This window comes from Neomonachus schauinslandi, chromosome 3, assembly GCF_002201575.2.
Source record: "Neomonachus schauinslandi chromosome 3, ASM220157v2, whole genome shotgun sequence".
In the NCBI taxonomy this organism is placed as follows: Eukaryota; Metazoa; Chordata; class Mammalia; order Carnivora; family Phocidae; genus Neomonachus; species Neomonachus schauinslandi.
Window position 1 is genome coordinate 38,097,937 of NC_058405.1, and position 10,598 is coordinate 38,108,534.

At 36.0% G+C, this 10,598-nt stretch overlaps 1 pseudogene; it reads left to right on the plus strand.

Moving 5' to 3' along the window:
* The first annotated feature begins 420 nt into the window (after positions 1-420).
* Positions 421-3,085, plus strand: LOC110587767 (annotated as a pseudogene).
* Positions 3,086-10,598: the final 7,513 nt, after the last annotated feature.

A 10,598-nucleotide genomic window follows, 5' to 3' on the forward strand; every position in this document is an offset into this window, starting at 1 on the left:
ATTAACATGCATCACACATCATATAGGAGAAACCTCAATGAAAAGTAACTCGAACAGGTGGCATAGAACTCTTGCTTACATGGCATCTTCGACAAAGAAAAATAAATTGTAGAGAAAAAACAGGACAAAGGAAAGCAGTTTTAGGCTTCCAAGGGTGGCAAACTGTGGTAAGGAAAATATATGAGAGGAAACTAATGGAATGAGTTTTGTTTGAGATTCCTCTGGTGTCATCTCTTGGTTGATAAAGAGTTTGTCGCTAGTAAAAGAAGAATTTATTTCTGGGTTGAAGCAGAAGAGGACATGGATGGCAGAGAAAACTCTGAATTTGCTCCCTTTTAATTACCTTCAGCTCAAAATAATTTTTATGTGCAAAAAGACATGTGTAGGGCTGACATTCTGGTTTCCTTCAACACTATGATGATGGTGGTAATTTATGTTTAGCTCATCATACTATCTTCACTTCATAGCACAATGCCTAGCACAAAGTAGATATTCAAAATATATATTGAATGAATAAATCTTGTCATTTTTTTTAGTTCACGATTATATATCCTATTTCTTAGCACATAAGTAATGTATAATAAATACCTCTTAAATACACATTGTTAATAGATATTTATTAACACTGATTGAAAGGCAAAGGAAACAGTATGTGCAAAGGCATTTAGGTGTCTACAGCATACCAGGGATGGAGTAATTGCAACCAATTTACCAAAGCCAAAAATCAAATAAAAACAAAAACAGAAAAGAATAATAACAAAAAATGTTGACTAGACCAACAGTTACTGAACCAAATAACATCTTGAAATGCATCCTTGGGGTTTCTATCCTTTAGATTATAGGATGCTAAATGAGTATAAGTAATGATAAAGGAGATCTCTGTTCAGTTTTTCACATGTGCATATGCATGGGTCTGACTCCTCCATGACCCCAAGCCAACTCAAGTCTTAACATTTCAGACCTTTTTAAGAAGTGAGCTTCATTTGATGCCTGCTAAAACAGCATCACACTGTGATAATAATAAGCAAGATAGATTCCTTCTATAAGCAATCAGTAAATGCCTTTACAACTCTATCATAAGTGGGAGGTGTTTCTGCCTTATTCTATATGACACTGTTCTACTTCAGAGTTGAGGAGACTCACTGAACTCTCTTCAGAGAGTCAAAACTCTTCCTTGCCCAGCATATTACTAAATTCAAATCCTAAATAAATTTTTATTGGAAGTGTTTGTATCTCCTTCCACAGTAAAGTGTTTGGATGTTTTTATGGGATCAGTCCCTACAAATATTTTGAGTACTAATGAAATCAAGCTTTCAGGATGTGTATATACAAAGAAATACAAACATAATTTTCTTATAAAAGAGTAGCAATTCTTGGGGTACCTGGGTGGCTCAGCCAGTTAAGTGTCTGACTCTTGATTTTGACTCAGGTCGTGATCTCAGCATCTTGAGATTGAGCCTTGTGTCAGGCTCCTCGCTCAGCAGGGAGTCTGCTTGAGGTTCTCTCTCTCCTCCCTCTGCCCCTCCACCACCCCCATGTGCATGTGCTCTCTCTTTCTCTCTCTCTCAAATAAATAAATCTTTAAAATTAAAAAAAAAATGTAAATGAAAAAGTAAACAATTCTTTAAAAGTTCTTGAGGTGGCTTTTTCACAACGGGTTTGCCGCCAGAACAGAGGTGTGGTGAAAACCACTGCTCAACCTAAACCAAAAAGGGAAAGGAAAAGACTCACATCAACATTGTCGTCATTGGACACGTAGATTTGGGCAAGTCTACCACTACTGGTCATCTGATCTACAAATATGGTGGGATCGACAAAAGAACTATCAAAAAATTTGAGCAGGAGGCTGCTGAGATGGGAAAGGGCTCCTTCAAGTATGCCTGGGTCTTGGATAAACTGAAAGCTGAACGTGAATGTGGTATCACCATTGATATCTCCCTGTGGAAATTCGAGACCAGCAAGTATTATGTGACCATCATTGATGCCCCAGAACGCAGAGACTTTCTCAAAAACACGATTACAGGCACATCTCAGGCTGACTGTGCTGTCCTGATTGTTGCTGCTGGTGTTGATGAACTTGAAGCCAGTATCTCCAAGAATGGGCGGACCCGAGAGCATGCCCTTCTGGCTTACACACTGGGTGTAAAACAACCAATCGTTGGTGTTAGCAAGATGGATTCTACTGAGCCACCCTACAGCCAGAAAAGATACGAGGAAATCGTTAAGGAAGTCAGCACCTACATTAAGAGAATTGGCTACAACCCTGACACAGTAGCATTTGTGCCAATTTCTGGTTGGAATGGTGACAACATGCTGGAGCCAAGTGCTAACATGCCTTGGTTCAAGGGATAGAATGTCACCCATAAAGATGGGAATGCCAGTGGAACCACACTGCTTGAAGCTCTGGATTGCATTCTGCCACCAACTCGTCCAACTGAAAAACCCTCATGTCTGCCTCTCCAGGACGTCTACAAAATTGGTGGTATTGGTACTGTCCCTGTGGGCTGAGTTCTTAAACCTGGCATGGTGGTCACCTTTGCTCCAGTCAGTGTTACAACTGAAGTAAAGTCTGTTGAAATGCACCATGAAGCTCTGAGTGAAGCTCTTCCTGGGGACAGTGTGGGTTTCAATGTCAAGAACATATCTGTCAAAGATGTTTGTCATGGCAGTGGCTGGTGACGGCAAAAATGACCCACCAATGGAAGCAGCTGGCTTCACAGCTCAGGTAATTGTCCCAAACCATCCAGGCCAAATCAGTGCTGGCTATGCCCCTGTGCTGGATTGTCACACAGCGCATATTGCTTGCAAGTTTGCTGAGCTGAAGAAGAAGATAGATCATCGTTCTGGAAAAAAGCTGGAAGATGGTCCCAAGTTCTTGAAATCTGGTGACGCTGCCATTGTTGATATGGTTCCTGGCAAGCCTGTGTGTGTTGAGAGCTTCTCTGACTATCCTCCTCTGGGCCATTTTGCTGTTCGTGACATGAGACAGACGGTTGCTATGGGTGTCATCAAAGCAGTGGACAAGAAGGCAGCTGGAGCTGGCAAGGTCACCAAGTCTGCCCAGAAAGCTCAGAAGGCTAAATGAATATTATCCCCAATATCTGCCACCCAGTCTTAATCAGTGGTGGAAGAACAGTCTCAGAACGGTTTGTGTCAATTGGCCATTTAAGTTTAATAGTAAAAAGACTGGTTAATGATAATAATGCATCGTAAAACCTTCAGAAGGAAAGAAAAATGTTTTGTGGACCATTTGTTGATTTTTAGTGTGTGTGTGGCAGTTTTAAGTTACTAGTTTTTAAAATCAGTACTTTTTAATGGAAACAACTTGACCAAAAATCTGTCACAGAATTTTGAGAACCATTAAAACAAAAGTTTAATGAGAAAAAAAAAAAAAAGTTCTTGAGGTGTAGCTATGTTGTAGCCAATTAAAAGAAATATGACATTTCTATGTTTATAGTCCTCAGCAAATGTTTTGTGTAAATATTAACATTTTTGCATATCACCATCCCAAAACACTAATTTGAATTAATGAAATATCTTTATATTGGATTGAAGGTCAGCTGATTTGTATTTTCTTATAAAAAATGTCTTATGGGAAGTACAGAATCTTGGATTCAAGCATATATGTAAAATTTTAATGTAACATGCTGTAATTATGAAATTTCCTAGAAGATAATCAAAATAGAACATGATTGCATCTTGAATATTTAAAATGAGCCAAATGCATTTTAAAGTGAAAACTAAAGTAGGTTAAAATGCATAATTTTTACCACTTGTTAAGAATAGTTTTGGTAATTAAAAAAATGTTGGAATAAGTAAGCTGTATTCAAGAACAATATGTATGTACAAGAAGGGCCAAACTATACAGAGAAAAAAAATAAAATCTGATTCAACTAGTGCTGTTCATCCAAACAACTGTAAAACAGTATCATTTTAAATTTAATCTGATCACAATATCACTCTGACTTTTTAAAAATAATTTTTCATTATTTCTTTACACAAGGTTATGTTGTTATTGTTGTTTATTATTTTTTAACAGTTTTTTTTTAAAGAAGCTTCATTTTATACCTCCCTCTGGTGTTTCTAGAATAAACGACAATCCATAGTATGCAATAAATAAACACCAGAATATCTGGCCTGTGGCTATCTTTCTGACCTTATCTCCTGTGGATTTCACCTCTTGCTCACTTAACAACAGCCATACTGACCTCTTGCTAATCCTTAAATATACCAAGCATACTTCTACCTTTTCATTTCCTAGTCTCTGCCTTGAAAGCTCTTCATCCCATTCATTCTTCACTTTACCATGTCTTTGCTCAAATGTCACCTCTTCAGAATGACCTTCAGTGATTTCTTTACCAGAAAGATCACCCCTACCTCTCTGGAGTCACAGAGCTAGCTTTATTTATCTTTGTAGCTCTTATACCATTAACTTTATAATATATTTATTTTTTTATCATTTGTTTTCCGCCAATTAGAATGAAACTGTAGGAGAATTGAGGCCCTACTTAGTTTATTGCTCCACCTTTAGTACCTATAATAGTGCCTTCACAAAACAATTACTCAGTAATATTTGTTTCAGAGTTAATGACTGAATGAGCCAATCATCAGCAGTTTTTAATTGTTGAGCTTTTACTAGTGTAAGAACAAAATGCTAATACTTCTGTCTTGTTACTCTTTATAGAAATAACCTAGTGTAGGCATTATTCCTCTTTTGTAGATGAGAAAATGGGTTTATAGAACTAAAGGAAGCCAACCCAGATTACACAGTTTATATGTGTTATGTAGCAGGGAGAACAATTTTGGATATAAATATTATAAGTACAGATTAAGACATACTGAATTAATTTACCTGTGGGATATTCACCTGGAGGTGTCTAGTAGGGAAGTGGATTTAAGAGTCTGAAGCTTAGGAGAGAAAGTGTATTGTAGAGTATGGGGAGCTAGTCATACATATGATGTTAGAGTCATGGTGAGTATATAAGTAGTAGAATAAGCCACAAAAATAATGGAATTTTCTAGGAATCTAAGTGTGAGAAAATAAAATTAGCAGGGAATTAGCAACCTTTATCTGTGATAGACACACAGACTCAACCTTTTTAAATAGAGTAGTTCACATTTTCCATTCTTCCTTCCTTAAAGAAGTATTACAGTGTACAACTCAGAAATATAGAATTTACTCTAGATTCTTCTGTTTTCATTTCCACCTAGTCAGCCATTAAATACTTCAGTTTTTATTCTCTATATATTTTCCTAATCAACACTCTGTATCCTATTTCCTCTACTTTGGCTGGACTTTTATAATTTCTTATTTTGCTCTCTGCAACAACCTTCCAACTTATCTCCCAATTGGTGTCTAGTCTTATTCCTATAGATTTTTTTTCTCCACTAAGTAGAAGGGCTTATTTATATTAAATAAGCCTTAATTATCTTTCTAAGTCACAGCGCACTCCTGGTACAAATTGTTCTGCAGCTCTCTCTCAGGCCACACAGGCATGAGCAACTCAGTGCCTACCACCAGCATATACACCTTTTAGCTTGGCAATCTAATTTGAAGTGAAGTGTTCATTTTTTGCAAAGGAAAACATGGGGATAGAGTGAATGTGGTACAACCAATATGTAACCACAAACTTGAGAATGAAGGGTTTCACAAAAGGAATTTGTAGAGATGCTCAGCCTGCGAATGATGCAATGTTGTGCCCCTGCTGGCACTTGGGTCTAGAATTTGTGGAGCAATTCAACGATAGTAACTATGCCCTAGCATCTGGCCATTCCAGGAGATCTCAGGCGGTAATGATGCTTCAGGGGGGCTGGCCCAAGTAGACAGAGAGCCGAATCTACAAAATAAAAAGGCCTGGTTTTGAAAAGGCTGAGAGAAGACTATTTTGTTCATTGCTCTATTCCCAGTGGCCCACACAGTATCTGACACTAAAAAGGTGTTAAATAAACACTGCATTGAAAGGAATCAGTTTGAATCTCCAGCTCTTCTAAGTGTGAGATTGAGAAAGTAACTTGAAGTCTCCAAACTTCAATTGTTTTTGCTATAAAGTGAGAATACAGTGAGATCATGCAGGTAAACCTGCCAGGTCACAAGTGAAAGGGATGAAAAATAAAGCTGTTTTTGTGTTGTTCATTCTAAAATATTAACAGATATTAATATTAATTTTCATTATTAAAGAGCAGTACCAATTTCCCAGTAACATTTTTCTATTCACTAAAATAGCTCATCCAAGTTATAAGAATACATATTATTCATGGAATTCAACAAAGTTCTTTTAATTTGCAGGAGAAAAATGCAGGCCATGAACATTTTTATTTTTCCTCAGTTATTCCCCCTACATAAAGCCTCCTTTTCACAGATTATAGGCCACGTTCTAAGACTTTAGCTTTGCATGCAAAGTATTTCATGTTCTGACCATTGTTCTTTGCATCTTCATTTCCCTTTTTTACTAAACATTATACCAGCAGACATGGGAGACTACGTTTTTCCTGAGCTATCCTTACTTCCTTGAAATTGCAATGTTCTTTTTCACCTGTGAGCATTTGAGTACACTATCAATCTATAATGCCCTTTCTGCTCTCCTGTGACTCAAATCTCTATTTAGAGTGAAGAAAGATTGCCTTATGATCATCACATATTGCTTTCCATGAGCTGTATGTACTGCAAAATATTTGGCAGGGGGGATATAAACATGGCAGTAACCATTGTGAACAACTAAAATAATTTCACATATGGCAGTATGACATAATTTTACATTTAATGTTTACTAACTTTATATATACCTTTTTAAAAATCTTAATATATCTTACTATGCCTTTGTTCCTTGGAAAAATAACTGTAATCAAAGACAAGTCAATGTCCTTCTTTTCTAGATCAGTATTTCTCAAGTAGTATTTCACTGCATATCATAAGGATTTACATTAAAAAAAATTTCCATGGTCACATATGTTTGGAAAACCATAAAAAACAGTTTTTTAATTCCAAATAATTCAATATACTGACTCACATTAGGTATATTAAGAGATACACACTAACCAGTGCTTCCCAAACTTTTTTGAATACAGACCCCTGTCGGTACAAATAGTATCTTGCAGAAATACTGAAGTAAACCTATCAATTTGCCTTTATACGAAAATGGAACAAAAATAATTCTGCCTTGAGAAATATTCTCCCAAATAATCCCATCTATTTAAATATGTACCAGTGCTTAACATTCTAGAGTGTCTTTGTATTAAGATTTTAATTTCTGTTAAAATATCACCGCCTAAGAGGGCAGCTCCAGTTTATGCCTTGCTAGTTATGTATACTCTGTCCTAAACTGTCTCTAAAAAGTTAATGTTGAAAATCATTTAGTTGGATCATAGAAACCTTAGATATTTGAGAAGATGCTGCTACTCTAACCACAAAAAATCTGGCAACAATAACAAAACTGGTCAAATAGCACTAATTCAACATTTTTCTAAGGGTCAAAATGTTACAGTAGTGGAAAATTACAAGGAACTAGCTAGTCTTGCCATCAGATCTTCCTAAAAAATTGCTATCTGTAATCTGCCTCAAGAATGAAGTCATTTGGATTTAACCATTATCCAAAATCTGTTTACAAGTTAAGAGCTCTCTAAGCCTCCAGGTATGGAATCATGACAATATAATAAGTGGTGTGCATTGCCTTTGGAAAAAGGAAGGTTACTTACCTATAAGCCTGTTTTTCTGACTATGTGTCATTACCTATCAGCCATTAGAAAGCTACTCACCACCCCAGGGCAGTTAACTTGCTGATTGGTTTCTGATTATTATATTTCCTTGGGCAGCTGATTGATTCTTATCAATTTTCCCCCTCTTGTTGCCTGCAAAAAGATTTGTTTACTATTATAATTTTCTTAGTACTTTCTGCCAGTGTGGGGAGTTTTGTAGTTTTCTTTCAAATATTAATACTATGTAACTCCTTTGCCAGGAGGCTTAAATTGTGTTCCAGGAGTAATGGTTGTGATGGTTCATTTGTACTAAGAAATAACACTTGATACCCTCTAAAGTGCTTTACATGTAGCATAATGGTAGGTTCACATCATCACAGAAATGTTCTGACAAGCTTGGCATTATCATTATGATTATCAATGATAAATATAATGTGCCTTAGGTTAATCATCTTAAACCAAAGCATCATTTTTTTTATTCCTAAGACTGTTGCAAAAGTCTGCTTTTTGAAAATTAAAGTTTATATTCTTTTCTCAAAAGGATTAATAAGTGGGGCTACTGAATGATATTTTTACAACAAATCAAAAAAAGTACAAGAATAGTATAGGCAACTAGGATCCAGAATTTTGAGGCAGTGAGAATTCTTTTCTGCCTAATATGCCTTACATCAACCTACAAAAAGTCCTTATATTGCCTGATTATTGCTATACTAATCCAAGTTAAGATAGTGTCACTTTCACACATCTAATTTTATTTTGTTAATTAATTAATTAAATTTTTGGTGAGCAGCAAAGCAAGGGTTATTGAGTGATAGTAAAAAGCTCCCGAAGAGGGAGGGGAACCCAAGAGGGTTGCCCTCACACATCTAATTTTAAAATGAATATACTATATGTTAATTAAATTGATTTTAAATTTAAAAAATAAAAGAAGAAAGAGGACTTGAATAGACATTTTTCCAAAGAAGAAATACAAATGGTCAACAAGTACACAGAAAGATGCTCAACATCACTCATCATCAGAGAAATGCAAATCAAAACCACAATGAGATATAACTTCACACCTGTTAAAATTGCTGTTATAGAAGAAGAAAAGATAACAGATGCTGGTGAAGATGTGAAGGAAAGGGAACCCTAGTGCACTATAGGTGAGAATATAAATTGGTACAACCACTATAGAAAATAGAATGGAGGATCCTCAAAACATTACAAGAAGGACTGTTGGGGTGCCTGGCTGGCTCAGTTGGTAGAGCATGTGACTCTTGATCTCAGGGTTATGAGTTCAAGCCCCACCTTGGGGTAGAGACAATAAATAAATAAATAAATAAACTGCCATATGATCCAGCAATCCCACTTCTGAGTATATATCTGAAGGAGATGAAATTATTGTTTCAAAGAGGTACCTGCATCCCCATGCTCATTGAAACATTATTCACAATAGTCAAGACATGGAAACAACCTAAGTGTCCACCGATGGATGAGTGGATAAACAAAATGTTCATATATAGTGATATTACTTAGCCATAAAAAAGAAGGAAACTATGATTTGTGACAACTTGGATGGACCTTGAAGGCATTGTGCTAAGTGAAGTAAGTCAGAGAAAGACAAATACTGTATGATCTCACTTTTATGTGAAATCTAAAAACATCAAACAGAGAGAGCCAGGGGCTCAGGGATGCAGGAAATGAGGAGATGTTGTCTAAGGGTATAAACTTTCTGTTATAAGATAAATAAGCCCCAGGGATCTAATGTACAGCACGTGACTGTAGTTATTACTGGATTGTATCCCTGAAAGTCACTATGAGAGTAGAGTTTTAATATTCTCACCAGAAAAACAATAAAATGGTAATTGTGTGGGATGAAAAAAATAAATAAAATAAAATGAATATACAAATGCAAAGAATAATAAAATATACCATCAGCTTTGTGTAACTTATTTTATCAGACTACTTTGTTTAATGACAATAGCTAAGAAAATAAACTAGAATATGGAGCATTGTATGTGAGATTTGAAATAAATAACCTGTATCATGATTCAGGGGAGATAAAAATAGGGTGGAGTGCTGAAGTGAGGAGCTATGTAAAATGAAGGGGAACCATGAGTGCACTGGGCATTCATGGAGACCATGTGAAGGGATGTGTTAAAAGAGAAGAATTTGAATGGGAAGCTAAGAGGGAAACTTCTCTGCCTCACAGTTTTGCATAGGAACAGTGAAATTCCAACACACTCATGGAAATTCAACAATTATCATTCACTGACAAGACACCTTTGTCATTAGTTTCTTGAATATTACCAATAAAAAATCTGTCATGTTTTTGTGCCCTATTGGCAATAAAAATGACATTTCTCTTTTCTTTTCTCAGAGGTTACCTTGCTCTTCATATTTTTAGCTGTTGAAAGGCAATATAACTCTAGTTGAAAAGGACGATGTGTTAAAAGCTTTACTGAAAACTAATTAAGAGTTATTTCTGGGGCACCTGGGTGGCTCAGTCGTTAAGCGTCTGCCTTCGGCTCAGGTCATGATCCCAGGGTCCTGGGATCGAGCCCCGCATCGGGCTCCCTGCTCGGCGGAAAGCCTGCTTCTCCCTCTCCCACTCCCCCTGCTTGTGTTCCCTCTCTCGCTGTGTCTCTCTCTGTCAAATAAATAAAAATAAAATCTTTTATGAAAAAAAGAGTTATTTCTTTATTTTTATATAATTTCTTGCCTAAAAGAAGTAAAATTTGTGCATTCTACTTTAATAACAAATAATTAGTAACTTTAAGAATTTAAGGAAATATTTAAAGGGCTGATAATCTAATAGTTGTAAAATTAAAATTACTTGGGCTAACTTAATTGCAGATTGGTGATCTTTTTAAATTTTAGACTTAGGGAAGGAAGGGAAACATCATATAAAACCTATAATTTTA